The 18,186-nt window shown below is 30.0% G+C and overlaps 1 long non-coding RNA gene across 1 annotated transcript; it reads left to right on the forward strand.

Annotated features, from left to right (window-relative positions):
• The first annotated feature begins 14,638 nt into the window (after positions 1 to 14,638).
• Positions 14,639 to 17,301, forward strand: LOC126656496 (uncharacterized). The gene is made up of 3 exons (XR_007633251.2): positions 14,639 to 14,783; positions 15,761 to 15,864; positions 17,088 to 17,301. It is a non-coding gene; the product is annotated as an uncharacterized LOC126656496 (long non-coding RNA).
• The last annotated feature ends 885 nt before the right edge of the window (positions 17,302 to 18,186 follow it).

Below are 18,186 nucleotides of genomic sequence, written 5' to 3' on the forward strand. Positions count from 1 at the left end.
TTAAAACGCTACGAAACAAAATATAATGTTTCACCTTTGTAGCGATTTAAGACAAATTTTTAAGACGTTACGAAACAAATCCAAACGTTTAAAACGTTACGAAACAAATCCTAATGTTTCACCTTTTTAGCGATTTAAGCTAAACGTTTAAAATGTAACGTAACAAATACAAACGTTTAAAATGTTAATAAAAAAATTCAAATGTTTCACCTTTTTAGCAATTTAAGCCAAACTTTTAAAACGTTACAAAACAAATCCTAACGTTTCACCTTTTTAGCAATTTAAGCCAAACATTTAAAACGCTACGAAACAAATCCAAATGTATAAAACATTACGAAACAAATCCTAGCGTTTTACCTATTTAGCGATTTAAGCCAAACGTTTAAAACGTTACGAAACAAATCATTACGTTTCACCTTTTAGCGATTTAAGAGAAACGTTTAAAACGCTACAAAACAAATCCTGACGTTTAAAATGTTACCAAACAAATACTAGCGTTTCACCTTTTTAGCGATGTAGGCCAAACGTTTAAAACGTTACGAAAGAAATCTTAATGTTTCACCTTTTTAGCGATTGAAGCCAAACGTTTAAGAGGTTACGAAACAAATTCAAACGTTTCACTTTTTTAGCGATTTAAACCAAACGTTTAAAAGGTTAAGAAACTGATCAAAACGTTTAATACGGTACGAAACAAATCCTAACGTTTCACCTTTTTAGCGATTTAAGATGAACGTTTAAAACGTTAAGAAACAAATCTAAACGTTTCACATGTTTAGCGATTTAAGCTAAACATTTAAAACATTACGAAACAAATCCGAACATTTAAAACGTTGCGAAACAAATCCTAACGTTTCACCTTTTTAGCAATTTAAGCCAAATGTTTAAATCGCTACGAAACAATTCTTTACATTTTATCATTTTAGCGATTTAAGCCAAACTTTGAAAATGTTACGAAACGGATGCAAACATTTAAAATATTACAAAACAAATCCAAACGTTTTGAACGTTACGAAACAAATCCAAACGTTTCACCTTTTTAGCGATTTAAGCCAAAAGTTTAAAACGTTACAAAAACAAATCCAAACGTTTAAAACTTTACCAAATAAATCCTAATGTTTTACCTTTTTAGCGAGTTAAGCCAAACGTTTAAAACATTACGCAACAAATCCTAGCGTTTTACCTTTTTAGCGATTTAAGTCAAGCGTTTAAAATGTTACGAAACAAATGCAAACGTTTAAAACGTTACGAAACAAATCCAAACGTTTCACCTTTCCAACAATTTAAGCCAAACATTTAAAACGTTATGAAACTAATCCTAACGTTTCACCTTTTTAGCGATTTTAGCCAAACGTTTAAAACGTTGCGAAAACAAATCCAAACGTTTAAAACGTTACGAAACAAATCCTAACGTTTAACCTTTTTAGAAATTTAAGCCAAACGTTTAAAACTTTACGAAAACAAATCCAAAAGTTTAAAACGATACGAATCAAATCCAAACATTTTACCATTTTAGCGATTTATTCATAACGTTTAACACGTTACTAAACTTATCCAAACATTTAAAACGTTACGAGACAAATCCCTAAATGTTTCACCTTTTTAGCGATATAAGCCAAACTTTTAAAACGCCATGAAGAAAATATGAAAGTTTCACCTTTTTCGCGATTTAAGCCAAACAGCTAAAACGTTACGAAACAAATCCAAATCTTTAAAACGTTAGTAAACAAATCGTAATGTTTCAACTTTTTAGCGATTTAAGCCAAACATTTAAAACGTTACGAAATAAATCTTAATGTTTCCCCTTTTTAGCGATTTAAGCCAAACGTTTAAAACTTTACGAAACAAATCCAAACGTTTAAAATGTTAAGAAAAAAATTCTAATGGTTCACCTTTTGAGCAATTTAAGCCAAACGTTTAAAACGTTACGAAACAAATCCTAACGTTTCCCCTTTTTAGGGATTTAAGCCAAACGTTTTAAAACGTTACGAAACAAATCTTAACGTTTCACCTTTTTAGCGATTTAAGCCAAAAGTTTAAAATGTTACGAAATAAATCCAAACGTTTAAAACGTTAAGAAACAAATACTAACGTTTCACCTTTTTAGCAATTTAAGACAAACGTTTAAAACGTTACGAAACAAATCCTAACATTCAACCTTTTTAGTGATTTATGCCAAACGTTTATAACGTTACGAAAACAAATGCAAAAGTTTAAAACTTTTCGAAACAAATCCAAACGTTTCGCCTATTTAGCGATTTACGCCAAACGTTTAAAACGCTACGAAACAAATCATAATGTTTCACCTTTGTAGCGATTTAAGACAAATTTTTAAGACGTTACGAAACAAATCCAAACGTTTAAAATGTTACGAAACAAATCCTAATGTTTCACCTTTTTAGCGATTTAAGCTAAACGTTTAAATTGTAACGTAACAAATACAAACGTCTAAATGCTAAAAAAAAAATTCAAATGTTTCACCTTTTTAGCAATTTAAGCCAAACGTTTAAAACTTTACAAAACAAATCCTAACGTTTCACCTTTTTAGCAATTTAAGCCAAACATTTAAAACGCTACGAAACAAATCCAAATGTATAAAACATTACGAAACAAATCCTAGCGTTTTACCTATTTAGCGATTTAAGCCAAACGTTTAAAACGTTACGAAACAAATCATTACGTTTCACCTTTTAGCGATTTAAGAGAAACGTTTAAAACGCTAGAAAACAAATCCTGACGTTTAAAATGTTACCAAACAAATACTAGCGTTTCACCTTTTTAGCGATGTAGGCCAAACGTTTAAAACGTTACGAAAGAAATCTTAATGTTTCACCTTTTTAGCGATTTAAGCCAAACGTTTAAGAGGTTACGAAACAAATCCAAACGTTTCACTTTTTTAGCGATTTAAACCAAACGTTTAAAAGGTTAAGAAACTGATCCAAACGTTTAATACGGTACGAAACAAATCCTAACTTTTCACCTTTTTAGCGATTTAAGATGAACGTTTAAAACGTTAAGAAACAAATCTAAACGTTTCACATGTTTAGCGATTTAAGCTAAACATTTAAAACATTACGAAACAAATCCGAACATTTAAAACGTTGCGAAACAAATCCTAACGTTTCACCTTTTTAGCAATTTAAGCCAAATGTTTGAATCGCTACGAAACAATTCTTTACATTTTATCATTTTAGCGATTTAAGCCAAACTTTGAAAATGTTACAAAACGGATGCAAACATTTAAAATATTACAAAACAAATCCAAACGTTTTGAACGTTACGAAACAAATCCAAACGTTTCACCTTTTTAGCGATTTAAGCCAAAAGTTTAAAACGTTACGAAAACAAATCTAAACGTTTAAAACTTTACCAAATAAATCCTAATGGTTTACCTTTTTAGCGAGTTAAGCCAAACGTTTAAAACATTACGCAACAAATCCTAGAGTTTTACCCTTTTAGCGATTTAAGTCAACGTTTAAAATGTTACGAAATAAATGCAAACGTTTAAAACGTTACGAAACAAATCCAAACGTTTCACCTTTCCAACAATTTAAGCCAAACATTTAAAACGTTACGAAACTAATCCTAACGTTTCACCTTTTTAGCGATTTAAGCCAAACGTTTAAAACGTTGCGAAAACAAATCCAAACGTTTAAAACCTTACGAAACAAATCCTAACGTTTCACCTTTTTAGCAATTTAAGCCAAACGTTTAAAACATTACGAAACAAATCTTAATGTTTCATCTTTTTAGCGATTTAAGCAAAACGTTTGAAACGTTACGAAACAAATCCAAACGTCTAAAACGTTACGAAACAAATCCTAACATTTCACCTTTTAAGCGATTTAAGTCAAACGTTTAATACGTTACAAAATAAATCTTAATGTTTCACCTTTTTAGCAATTTAAGCCAAACGTTTAAAACTTAACGAAACAAATCCAAACCTTTAAAACGTTAATAAAAAAATCCTAACGTTTCACCTTTTTAGCAATTTAAGCCAAATGTTTAAAACGTTAAGAAACAAATTTTAACGTTTAACCTTTTTAGCAATTTAAGCCAAACGTTTAAAACTTTACGAAAACAAATACAAAAGTTTAAAACGATACGAATCAAATCCAAACATTTCACCATTTTAGCAATTTATTCATAACGTTTAAAACGTTACTAAACTTATCCAAACATTTAAAACGGTACGAAACAAATTCCTAAATGTTTCACCTTTTTAGCGATATAAGCCAAACTTTTGAAACACTATGAAGCAAATATGAACGTTTCACCTTTTTCGCGATAAGCCAAACATTTAAAACGTTACGAAACAAATCCAAATCTTTAAAACGTTAGTAAACAAATCGTAACGTTTCAACTTTTTAGCGATTTAAGCCAAACATTTAAAACGTTACGAAATAAATCTTAATGTTTCCCCTTTTTAGCGATTTAAGCCAAACGTTTAAAACTTTACGAAACAAATCCAAACGTTTAAAATGTTAAGAAAAAAATCCTAATGTTTCACCTTTTGAGCAATTTAAACCAAACGTTTAAAACGTTACGAAACAAATCCTAACGTTTTCCCTTTTAAGGGATTTAAGCCAAACGTTTTAAAACGTGACGAAACAAATCTTAACGTTTCACCTTTTTAGCGATGCCAAAAGTTTAAAATGTTACGAAATAAATCCAAACGTTTAAAACGTTAAGAAACAAATACTAACGTTTTACCTTTTTAGCAATTTAAGACAAACGTTTAAAACGTTACAAAACAAATTCTAACATTTAACCTTTTTTGTGATTTATGCCAAACGTTTATAACGTTACGAAAACAAATGCAAACGTTTAAAACTTTTCGAAACAAATCCAAACGTTTCGTCTATTTAGCGATTTACGCCAAACGTTTAAAACGCTACGAAACAAATCATAATGTTTCACCTTTGTAGCGATTTAAGACAAATTTTTAAGACGTTACGAAACAAATCCAAACGTTTAAAACGTTACGAAACAAAATCCTAATGTTTCACCTTTTTAGCGATTTAAGCTAAACGTTTAAAATGTAACGTAACAAATACAAACGTTTAAAATGCTAATAAAAAAATTCAAATGTTTCACCTTTTTAGCAATTTAAGCCAAACGTTTAAAACGTTACAAAACAAATTATAACGTTTCACCTTTTTAGCAATTTAAGCCAAACATTTAAAACGCTACGAAACAAATCCAAATGTATAAAACATTACGAAACAAATCCTAGCGTTTTACCTATTTAGCGATTTAAGCCAAACGTTTAAAACGTTACGAAACAAATCATTACGTTTCACCTTTTAGCGATTTAAGAGAAACGTTTAAAACGCTACAAAACAAATCCTGACGTTTAAAATGTTACCAAACAAATACTAGCGTTTCACCTTTTTAGCGATGTAGGCCAAACGTTTAAAACGTTACGAAAGAAATCTTAATGTTTCACCTTTTTAGCGATTTAAGCCAAACATTTAAGAGGTTACGAAACAGATCCAAACGTTTCATTTTTTTAGCGATTTAAATCAAACGTTTAAAAGGTTAAGAAACTGATCCAAACGTTTAATACGGTACGAAAAAAATCCTAACGTTTCACCTTTTTAGCGATTTAAGCTGAACGTTTAAAACGTTAAGAAACAAATATAAACGTTTTACCTGTTTAGCGATTTAAGCTAAACATTTAAAACATTACGAAACAAATCCGAACATTTAAAACGTTGCGAAACAAATCCTAACGTTTCACTTTTTAGCAATTTAAGCCAAATGTTTAAATCGCTACGAAACAATTCTTTACATTTTATCATTTTAGCGATTTAAGCTAAACTTTAAAAATGTTACGAAACGGATGCAAACATTTAAAATATTACAAAGCAAATCCAAACGTTTTGAACGTTACGAAACAAATCCAAACGTTTCACCTTTTTAGCGATTTAAGCCAAAAGTTTAAAACGCTACGAAAACAAATCCAAACGTTTAAAACTTTACCAAATAAATCCTAATGTTTTACCTTTTTAGTGAGTTAAGCCAAACGTTTAAAACATTACGCAACAAATCCTAGCGTTTTACCCTTTTAGCGATTTAAGCAAAACGTTTGAAACGTTACGAAACAAATCCAAACGTCTAAAACGTTACGAAACTAATCCTAACATTTCACCTTTTAAGCTATTTAAGTCAAACGTTTAATACGTTACAAAATAAATCTTAATGTTTCACCTTTTTAGCAATTTAAGCCAAACGTTTAAAACGTAACGAAACAAATCCAAACCTTTAAAATGTTCATAAAAAAATCCTAACGTTTCACCTTTTTAGCAATTTAAGCCAAATGTTTAAAATGTTAAGGAACAAATCCTAACGTTTCCCCTTTTTAGCAATTTAAGCCAAACGTTTAAAACATTACGGATACAAATCCAAAAGTTTAAAACGTTACGAAACAAATCCAAATGTTTCCCCATTTTAGCGATTTATGCGTAACGTTTAAAACGTTACTAAACTTATCCAAATGTTCAAAACGTTACGAAACAAATCCTAACGTTCAACCTTTTTAGCGATGTAATCCAAACTTTTAAAACGCTATGAAGAAAATATTAACGTTTCACCTTTTTCGCGATTTAAGCCAAACATTTAAAACGTTACAAAACAAATCCAAATCTTTAAAACTTTAGTAAAAAAATCTTAACGTTTCACCTTATTAGCGATTTAAGCTAAACTTTTAAAACGTTAGGAAATAAATCTTAACGTTTTCCCTTTTTAGCAATTTAAGCCAAACGTTTAAAACGTTACGAAACAAATCCAAACGTTTAAAATGCTAAGAAAAAAAATCCTAATGTTTCACCTTTTCAGGAATTTAAGCCAAACGTTTAAAACGTTACGAAACAAATCCTAACGTTTCCCCTTTTTAGGAATTTAAGCCAAACGTTTTAAAACGTTACGAAACAAATCTTAACGTTTCACCTTTTTAGCGATTTAAGCCAAAAGTTTAAAATGTTACGAAACAAATCCAAACGTTTAAAACATTAAGAAACAAATCCTAATGTTTCAGATTTTTAGCAAATTAAGACAAACGTTTAAAACGTTACGAAATAAATCCTAATATTTAACCTTTTTAGCGATTTATGCCAAACGTTTATAACGTTGCGAAAACAAATGCAAACGTTTAAAACTTTTCGAAACAAATCCAAACGTTTCACCTATTTAGCGATTTAAGCCAAACGGTTAAAACGTTACGAAACAAATCATTATGTTTCACCTTTATAGCGATTTAAGACAAAATTTTAAAACGTTACGAAACAAATTCAAACGTTTAAAACGTTACAAAACAAATGCTAGCGTTTCACCTTTTTAGAGATTTAAGTCAAACGTTTATAACATTACGAACAAAAGCTTAATGTTTCACCTTCTTAGCGATTTAAGCCAAACATTTAAAACGTAACGAAACAAATACAAACGTTTAAAATGCTAATAAAAAAATTCAAATGTTTCACCTTTTTAGCAATTTAAGTCAGACATTTAAAACGTTACGAAACAAATCCTAACGTTTCACCTTTTTAGCGATTTAGGCCAAACGTTTAAAACGTTACGAAACAAATCCAAATGTATAAAACATTACGAAACAAATCCTAGCGTTTCAGCTATTTAGCGATTTAAGCCAAACGTTTAAAACTTTACGAAACAAATCTTTACGTTTCACCTTTTAGCGATTTAAGAGAAACGTTTAAAACGTTACAAAATAAATCCTAACGTTTAAAATGTTACCAAACAAATCCTAGCATTTCACCTTTTTATCGATTTAGGCCAAACGTTTAAAACGTTACGAAACAAATCTTAACGTTTCACCTTTTTAACTATTTAAGCCAAACGTTTAAGAGGTTACGAAACAAATCCAAACGTTTCACCTTTTTAACGATTTCAACCAACCGTTTAAAAGGTTAAGAAACTGACCCAAACATTTAACACGATATGAAACAAATCCTAACGTTTCACCTTTTTAGCGATTTAAGCCGAACGTTTAAAATGTTAAGAAGCAAATCTAAACGTTTTACCTTTTTAGTGATTTAAGCCAAACATTTAAAACATTACGAAACATTTAAAACGTTACAAAACAAATCCTAACGTTTCACCTTTTTAGCAATTTAAGCCAAATGCTTAAATCATTACGAAACAATTCTTTACATTTTACCATTTTAGTGATTTTAGCCAAAATTTTGAAACTTTACAAAACGGATGCAAACATTTAAAATATTATCAAACAAATCCAAATGTTTTGAACGTTACGAAACAAATCCAAACGTTTCACCTTTTTAGCGATTTAAGCAAAAAGTTTAAACCGTTACGAAAACAAATCCAAACGTTTAAAACTTACCTAATAAATCCTAATGTTTCACCTTTTTAGCGAGTTAAGCCAAACGTTTTAAAACATTTTGAAACAAATCTTAACGTTTCACCTTTTTAGCGATTTAAGCCAAACGTTTAAAACGTTATGAACAAATCCAAACGTTTAAAACGTTAAGAAACAAATCCTAATGTTTCTTCTTTTTAGCAATTTAAGCCAAACGTTTAAAACGTTACGAAACAAATCCTAACGTTTCACCTTTTTAGCGATTTTTGCTAAACCTTTATAATGTTACGGAAACAAATCCAAACATTTAAAACGTTACGAAACAAATCCAAACGTTTCCCCTTTTTAGCAATTTAAGCCAAACGTTTAAAATGTTACGAAATAAATCTTAATGTTTCATCTTTTTAGCGATTTAAGCAAAAAATTTGAAACGTTACGAAACAAATCCAAACGTTTAAAACGTTACGAAAAAAATCCAAACGTTTCACCTTTTAAGCGATTTAAGCGAAACGTTTAATATGTTACGAAATAAATCTTAACGTTTCACCTTTTTAACAATTTAAGCCAAACGTTTAACATGTAACGAAACAAATCCAAACCTATAAAACGTTAATAAAAAAATTCTAACGTTTCACCATTTTAGCAATTTAAGCCAAATGTTTATAACGTTAAGAAACAAATCCTAACGTTTCACCTTTTTAGCAATTTAAGCCAAACGTTTAAAACGTTACGGAAACAAATCCAAAAGTTTAAAACGTTACAAAACAAATCCAAACGTTTCACCATTTTAGCGATTTATGCGTAACGTTTAAAACGTTACTAAACTTATCCAAACATTTAAAACGTTATGAAACAAATCCCTAACGTTCACGTTTGGCTTAAACTGCTAAAAAGGTGAAACATTATGATTTGTTTTTAAAACGTTAGTAAACAAATTCGAACGTTTCACCTATTTACCGATTTAAACCAAACGTTTAAAACGTTACGAAACAAACCATAATGTTTCACCTTTTTAGCTAATTAAGACAAAATTTTAAAACGTTACGAAACAAATCCAAATGTTTTAAACGTTACGAAACAAATCCTAACGTTTCACCTTTTTAGCGATTTAAGCCAAACATTTATAACGTTACGAACCAAATCTTAATGTTTCACCTGTTTAGCGATTTAAGCCAAAAGTTTAAAACGTAACGTAACAAATACAAACGTTTAAAATGCTAATTAAAAAATTTAAATGTTTCACCTTTTTAGCAATTTAAGCCAAGCGTTTAAAACGTTACGAAACAAACCCTAACGTTTCACCTTTTTAGCTATTTAAGCCAAACATTTAAAACGTTACGAAAAAAATCCAAATTTATAAAACATTACGAAACAAATCCTAGCCTTTCACCTATTTAGCGATTTAAGCCAAACATTTAAAACGTTACGAAACAAATCTTTACGTTTCACCTTTTAGCGATTTAAGAAAAACGTTTAATACGTTACAAAACAAATCCTAACGTTTAAAACGTTACCAAACAAATCCTAGTGTTTCACCTTTTTAGCGAATTAGGCCAAACGTTTAAAACGTTACGAAACAAATCTTAACGTTTGACCTTTTTAGTGATTTAAGCCAAACGTTTAAGAGGTTACGAAACAAATCCAAACGTTTTACCTTGTTAGCGATTTAAACCAAACATTTAAAAGGTTAAGAAACTGATCCAAACGTTTAATACGATACGAAACAAATCCTAATATTTTGCCTTTTTAGCGATTTAAGCCGAACGATTAAAACATTAAGAAACAAATCTAAATGTTTCACCTTTTTAGCGATTCAAGCCAAACATTTAAAACATTACGAAACAAATCCAAACATTTAAAACGTTACGATTCAAATCCTAACATTTCACCTTTTTAGCAATTTAAGCCAAATGTTTAGATCGTTACGAAACAATTCTTTATCTTTTACCATTTTAGCGATTTAAGCCAAACTTTGAAAATGTTACGAAACGGGTGCAAACATTTAAAATATTAGAAACAAATCCTAACGTTTTGAACGTTACGAAACAAATCCAAACTTTTCACCTTTTTAGCGATTTAAGACAAAAGTTTAAAACGTTACGAAAACAAATCCAAAAGTTTAAAACTTTACCAAATAAATCCTAATGTTTCACCTTTTTAGCGAGTTAAGCCAAACGTTTTAAAACATTTCGAAACAAATCTTAACGTTTCACCTTTTTAGCGATTTAAGCCAAACGTTTAAAACGTTACGAACAAATCCAAAAATTTAAAATATTAAGAAACTAATCCTAATGTTTCGTCTTTTTAGCAATTTAAGCCAAACGTTTAAAACGTTACGAAACAAATCCTAACGTTTCACCTTTTTAGCGATTTAAGCCAAACGTTTAAAACTTTACGAAAACAAATCCAAACGTTTAAAACGTTACGAAACAAATCCTAACGTTTCACCTTTTTAGCAATTTAAGCCAAACATTTAAAACGTTAAGAAACAACTCTTAATGTTTCATCTTTTTAGCGATTTAAGCGAAACGTTTGAAACGTTACGAAACAAATCCAAACGTTTAAAACGTTACGAAACAAATCCTAACGTTTCATCTTTTAAGCGATTTAAGCCAAACGTTTAATACGTTACGAAATAAATCTTAATGTTTCACCTTTTTAGCAATTTAAGCCAAACGTTTAAAACGTTTCGAAACAATTCCTAACGTTTCATCTTTTTAGCGATTTAAGCCAAACATTTAAAACGTTACGAAACAAATTCAAATGTATAAAACATTACGAAACAAATCCTAGCCTTTCACCTATTTAGCGATTTAAGCCAAACGTTTAAAACGTTACGGAACAAATCTTTACGTTTCACCTTTTAGTGATTTAAGAGAAACGTTTAAAACGTTACAAAACAAATCCAAATGTTTAAAACGTTACCAAACAAATCCTAGCATTTCACCTTTTTAGCGATTTAGGCCAAACGTTTAAAATGTTATGAAACAAATCTTAACGTTTCACCTTTTTAGCGATTTAAGCCAAACGTTTAAGAGGTTACGAAAGAAATCCAAACCTTTCACCTTTTTAGGGATTTAAACAAAACGTTTAAAAGGTTAAGAAACTTATCCAAACGTTTAATACGATACGAAACAAATCCTAACGTTTATCCTTTTTAGCGATTTAAGCCGAACGTTTAAAATGTTAAGAAACAAACCTAAACGTTTCACCTTTTTAGCGATTTAAGCCAAACATTTAAAACATTACGAAACAAATCCAAACATTTAAAACGTTACGAAACAAATTCTAATATTTCACCTTTTTAGCAATTTAAGCCAAATTTTTAAATCGTTATAAAACAATTCTTTACATTTTACCATTTTAGCGATTTAAGCTAAACTTTGAAAATTTTACGAAACGGATGCAAACATTTAAAATATTACAAAACAAATCCAAACGTTTTGAACATTACGAAACAAATCCAAACGTTTCACCTTTTTAGCGATTTAAGCCAAAAGTTTAAAACGTTACGAAAACAAATCCAAACGTTAAAAACTTTACCAAATAAATCCTAATGTTTCACCTTTTTAGCGAGTTAAGCGAAACGTTTAAAACATTACGCAACAAATCGTAATGTTTTACCTTTTTAGCGATTTAAGCCAAGCGTTTAAAATGTTACGAAACAAATGCAAACGTTTAAAACGTTACGAAACAAATCCTAACGTTTCATCTTTTTAATAATTTAAGCCAAACATTTAAAACGTTACGAAACTAATCGTAGCATTTCCCCTTTTTAGCAAATTAAGCCAAACATTTAAAACGTTAAGAAAACAAATCCAAACGTTTAAAACGTTACAAAACAAATCCAAACGTTTCACCTTTTTAGCAATTTAAGCCAAACGTTTAACACGTTACGAAACAAATCTTAATGTTTCATCTTTTTAGTGATTTAAGCGAAACGTTTGAAACGTTACGAAACAAATCCAAACGTTTCAATCGTTAAGAAACAAATACTAACGTTTCATCTTTTAAGCGATTTAAGCCAAACGTTTAATACGTTACGAAATAAATGTTAATGTTTCACCTTTTTAGCAATTTAAGCCAAACGTTTAAAACGTAGCGAAAAAAATCCAAACCTTTAAAACATTAATAAAAAAATCCTAACGTTTCACCTTATTAGCAATTTAAGCCAAATGTTTAAAACGTTAAGAAACAAATCCTAACGTTTCACCTTTTTAGCAATTTAAGCCAAATGTTTAAAACGTTACGGAAATAAATCCAAAAGATTAAAACGTTACAAAACAAATCCAAACGTTTCACCATTTATCGATTTATGCGTAACGTTTAAAACGTTACTAAACTTATCCAAACATTTAAAACATTACGAACCAAATCCTAACGGTTCACCTTTTTAGCGATAAAAGCCAAACTTTTAAAACGCTATGATGCAAATATAAACGTTTCACCTTTTTCGCGATTTAAGCCAAACATTTAAAACGTTACGAAACAAATCCAAATCTTTAAAACGTTAGTAAACAAATCTTAACGTTTCTCCATTTTAGCGATATAAGCCAAATGTTTAAAACGTTACGAAACAAATCCAAACGTTTAAAATGTTAAGAAAAAAATCCTAATGTGTCACCTTTTTAGCAAATTAAGCCAAAAATTTAAAACGTTACGAAACAAATCCAAACGTTTCCCCTTTTTAGGGATTTAAGCCAATCGTTTTAAAACGTTACGAAACAAATCTTAACGTTTAACCTTTTTGGCGATTTAAGCCAAAAGTTTAAAATGTTACGAAACAAATCCAAACATTTAAAACGTTAAGAAACAAATCCTAATGTTTACCTTTTTAGCAATTTAAGACAAACGTATAAAACGTTACGAAACAAATCATAATGTTTCACCTTTATAGCGATTTAAGACAAAATTTTAAAATGTTACGAAAAAAATCCAAACGTTTAAAACGTTACGAAACAAATCCTAATTTAAGCCAAACGTTTATAACGTTACGAACCAAATCTTAATGTTTCACATTTTTAGCGATTTAAACCAAACGTTTAAAACGTAACGTAACAAATACAAACGTTTGAAATGCTAATAGAAAAATACAAATGTTTCACCTTTTTAGCAATTTAAGCCAAGCGTTTAAAACGTTACGAAACAAACCCTAACGTTTCACCATTTTAGCGATTTAAGCCAAACATTTAAAACGTTACAAAACAAATCCAAATGTATAAAACATTACGAGACAAATCCTAGCCTTTCACCTATTTAGCGATTTAAGCCAAACGTTTAAAACGATACGAAACAAATCTTTATGTTTTACCTTTTAGCGATTTAAGAGAAACGTTTAAAACGTTACAAAACAAATCCTAACGTTTAAAACGTTACCAAACAAATCCTAGCGTTTCACCTTTTTAGCGATTTAGGCTAAACGTTTAAAATGTTACGAATCAAATCTTAACGTTTCACCTTTTTCGCGATTTAAGCCAAACATTTAAGAGGTTACGAAACAAATCCAAACGTTTCACCATTTTAGCGATTTAAACCAAACGTTTATGTAATACCCCGTGTTTGTGGTAAAAGTATTTATTGGATTACTTATATTATTTTAGCCAATTAGAGCTAAAGATAAGGGAATTTCCGTAAATAAGACGGAAAATAGAATTTTGTCGAGCGATTAAATTTAATAAAAATTGATTATGCTATTAGATTAAATTAATCGGAATTAAAATTTATCTCATATTTTGATATTGAGATAAGCTTGTTGGAATTTAATAGGAAATTTGGAGAAATTTCTATTAAATAAAATAAATGATTTTAAGATGGATATTTAAGTAATATCCGTAAATGTTATTATTTGGATTATTTTAAGAGAATCCATAAATATTTGAAATAGTATTTTTAGATACGGATTTAAGCGCAATAAATAAATTATACGGCTAAATAATAAATTTTAAGGATAAGGCAATAATTAATATTTTGGAATAAGAAAAGTAGTCCGTATAATTTATAATTGATTAAAGTTTAGATTTAGCTCGAGAAATTTATCGACGTGCTTAATTAATAAATTAATAGGAATTCTAGATAGCCAATAAATGGTGTAAAGCCAAATTATAACGGGCCTAATTAACACTACAATCTACAAGCCCAAATAAGAAGGATGGCTAGATTGTTAAGAAAAAGGGAAGGATTAAGTTGTATATTAAACCATGGTAAGAAGACAAAAATTAGAAGGAATGAATATGTTCAATGGTTTAAGTAAGGGACTAAAATGGCACATTTGCCTAACATTGCATATGAAATACGTGATGAAGATGTTGAATCCAGAAGTAAAAATTTTACTTCAGCTTTTGATGAAACATTCGGTCACTTGGGGTTTCTTCATCTTAAGATCGTTTTTGATGATTCTTTCACCGATTTTTCAAGAATTCGATCCTCTATCATCCTAAGACTTCAATTCAAGGTAAGATTTCGAATTTACAAGGTGCTATGGGCTGTGTTTATGGCTGAGTTTGGTGATTAAATGATAGGGGTTTTGTGAGTAGAAAAGAATGAGTTTAATTAATGGTTGGTTCTTGCTTCTAAAGTGATTTAAAGATGTTTAGGATGATTTATGATGGGTAATTGCTGAATTGAAGTATATATAAATTAGAGTTAGATTTATTGATTAATTAGTGAGTTTTCAAATTAATTTCTTAAGAAAAAGGGTTATGAATAAAGCTGGAAATTTTGGAGTTATTGAAGTGTTTCGAGTTGACAGAGGATGAAGCTTGGGGGTTAACGGAGCACGGCGGCCGAGGGAGGACCGATCAGGCCCGAAGGCCTGATCGGTCTGCTCAACTGAGCAGACGGTCTGCTCAAACAGAGCAGACCTGGTCTGCTCGATAAAGAGCAGACCTGCTGGTCTGCTTTGACGGGCAGACCAGCCGGTCACCCCGAGTCCCCGCGGCCGATACGTTTCGATGTTGGAAATGTCTTCGGAAGTTTTAATAAATTAAATAAAATGCAAATTAAAGCTGAAAATGGACTTAGAAAGTTTAATAAATGGATTTTTGAAATAGAAGTTAAAATAGATTATGGCATAAATCAAATTCAAGTCTAAGTGCTTGAATGTAACATTTAAAGTGTGTTTAAAGTGAATTAAGATTGTTTATGGATTGAATAGATGATTTAAAAATTGGTGTAATACATTTAAAGATATAGCTTAAAGTAAGTTTGAGATTTAGTCTAGATATTTAAAATTTAGGAGTTTAAAAGGGTTGATTGTAGATTTTGGTAAGTGATAAGTCGAATCGATTAATGAGTTATTAAGAAGGCAAGAGTAAAAAAAAAAGTATTTAGAATCAACTCAAGCCTGAACGCTTGAAAATAAATGCGGAATGTTGAAATTGAAGTAGTTTATGAATTAAAATGTTAATTTAGTGTTTATTTATATTATAGATCTTACGCGCTATTGGATTGGAGAAATAAAAGATTTGGGGGAATTAACAACAGGCTATTTTATTTCGCTTTAGAAGTTTGAAAATTTGGAATAAGCGATCGAGGTGAGTTCGCAATTTACTTTCGAGTATTATTATTTTTATTTATAAATAGATACATGTATTTGATTAAATGTTTTAGTTTTAAACTTATATATTTGTTTATAGAACTCATATTGATATTAATAGAGCTTCATTAAAATATTTTAAATAATAAGTTTATGACTTTTATTAATAGTTTATTTTATGCTATAAACGAATAAAATATATTACACTTTATTAAAGGTCGCATAAATTGAGTTTGAAATATATTGAAAAATGTTTGATACTAGACTTTGATTTTTATCATGGATAATGCGATTTATAGTTGATGATGGCTAGATCGTGAGATCGCCTTTGAAATAGCGTCGTTTATTTGAAAAGAGCATGTATTATTTAGTTAATGCTCTTTATTCTTTTAAGGCCTTTAAGCATGTGCATTAGTATAGAGAATTTGAGAATTTTATTATAGTACTTGTTATTTTAATAGCTTCGCTATATGCATGTTTATTATACGAACTATAAATCGTTTGTCTTGCGGATTTATATTTTAAACCCAATAAGTGATCCGGGGGAAACGAACTACCTATTGGGCGTTAATAGGCTGTGTGATCACCAGTACTGATATGAGTCTAGGCGTCTATGGTCAATGATTTGAAATGATAAATTATGATTATCGATCAATTAATGGAATAAGGTGGATAAAAAGAAATGTGATAGACACAAGGTAACTCGATCGAACTATCTCGGGACCTGTGTCTAGTGGGTAACTCGGTCGAACTATCTCGGGACCCACAACTTGGGATTAAGTAGTGGCATGATGTAACTCGGTTGAACTATCTCGGGACTATGCCACGTGGTAGCGGGTAACTCGGTCGAACTATCTCGGGACCCGGCCACTCGGACGATATGATTCGAAAAACAGTGATCGTCAATTATGTCAAATAAGTTCGTAGCTCTTGGGTTTAGGGTTTCGAACGGATCCGATATTGAAAACTATTAAATTACATTTCATATTTATTTTTATTTAATAATCGTTTATTATCGAAGCATGTTTAACTTATCATTTACTATTGAAGTATGTGTAATTTATCGTTTATTATCGAATTATGTTTAATTATAAGATATTGATTGATCGTAAAGCAAAGTATATTTGATCGTTAATGCGACCTTGTTTTTAATTATAATACCGTTAGTAAATAGTAAACTCACTCAGCGTTGTCTGACCCCCCAACTGTGTTTTCTTTCAGGATTAATATATGACAATGTGGTCGAGCTTCCATTCGTTGTTCCGGAAGTCTCAGTTATGGGAGGTCTTATTCTTCTTAGAGCTGCAGTAGTCATGATAGTAGAGCTAGCCAGTAGTAAACGATTTCTTTTATTTTATTTTATGCTATGACATAATGATGTATTTTGGGAAAGTGAATTATCTAGAAATTTAATATATGGTTAATTGGTATTTTATACAGAGTGGTTTGTGTGTTTTCACAGGTGTGGTTTATTAAGTTTATAGCCGTTATATTGCCGATTTTTCAAAAACAAATTATTTAAGTTTTATAATGACTCATAAACGCGAAAAAGTTTTTGGTAAATTTAGGCTTGCTACGGGTTTCGGAACCAAAATTCCCATTCCCTAGCGCCTGTCGCGACCCTCGATTTCAGGTCGTGACAGTTTAATAGGTTAAGAAACTGATCCAAACGTTTAATACGATATGAAACAAATCCAAACGTTACACCTTTTTAGCGATTTAAGTCGAACGCTTAAAACGTTAAGAAACAAATCTGAACGTTTCACCTTTTTAGCGATTTAAGCCAAACATTTAAAACATTACGAAACAAATCCAAACATTTAAAACGTTACGAAACAAATTCTAACGTTTCACCTTTTTAGCAATTCAAGCCAAATGTTTAAATCGTTACGAAACAATTATTTACCTTTTACCATTTTAGCGATTTAAGCCAAACTTTAAAAATGTTACGAAACAAATGCAAACATTTAAAATATTACAAAACAAATCCAAACGTTTTGAACGTTACGAAACAAATCCAACTGTTTCACCTTTTAAGCGATTTAAGCCAAAAGTTTAAAACTTTATGAAAACAAATCCAAACGTTTAAAACTTTACCAAATAAATCCTAATGTTTCACCTTTTTAGCGAGTTAAGCCAAACGTTTTAAAACATTTCGAAACAAATCTTGACGTTTCACCTTTTTAGCGATTTAAGCCAAACGTTTAAAACGTTACGAACAAATCCAAACGTTTAAAACGTTAAGAAACAAATCCTAATGTTTCTTCTTTTTAGCAATTTAAGACACACGTTTAAAACGTTACGAAACAACTCCTAACGT

This window comes from Mercurialis annua, linkage group LG7, assembly GCF_937616625.2.
Source record: "Mercurialis annua linkage group LG7, ddMerAnnu1.2, whole genome shotgun sequence".
In the NCBI taxonomy this organism is placed as follows: Eukaryota; Viridiplantae; Streptophyta; class Magnoliopsida; order Malpighiales; family Euphorbiaceae; genus Mercurialis; species Mercurialis annua.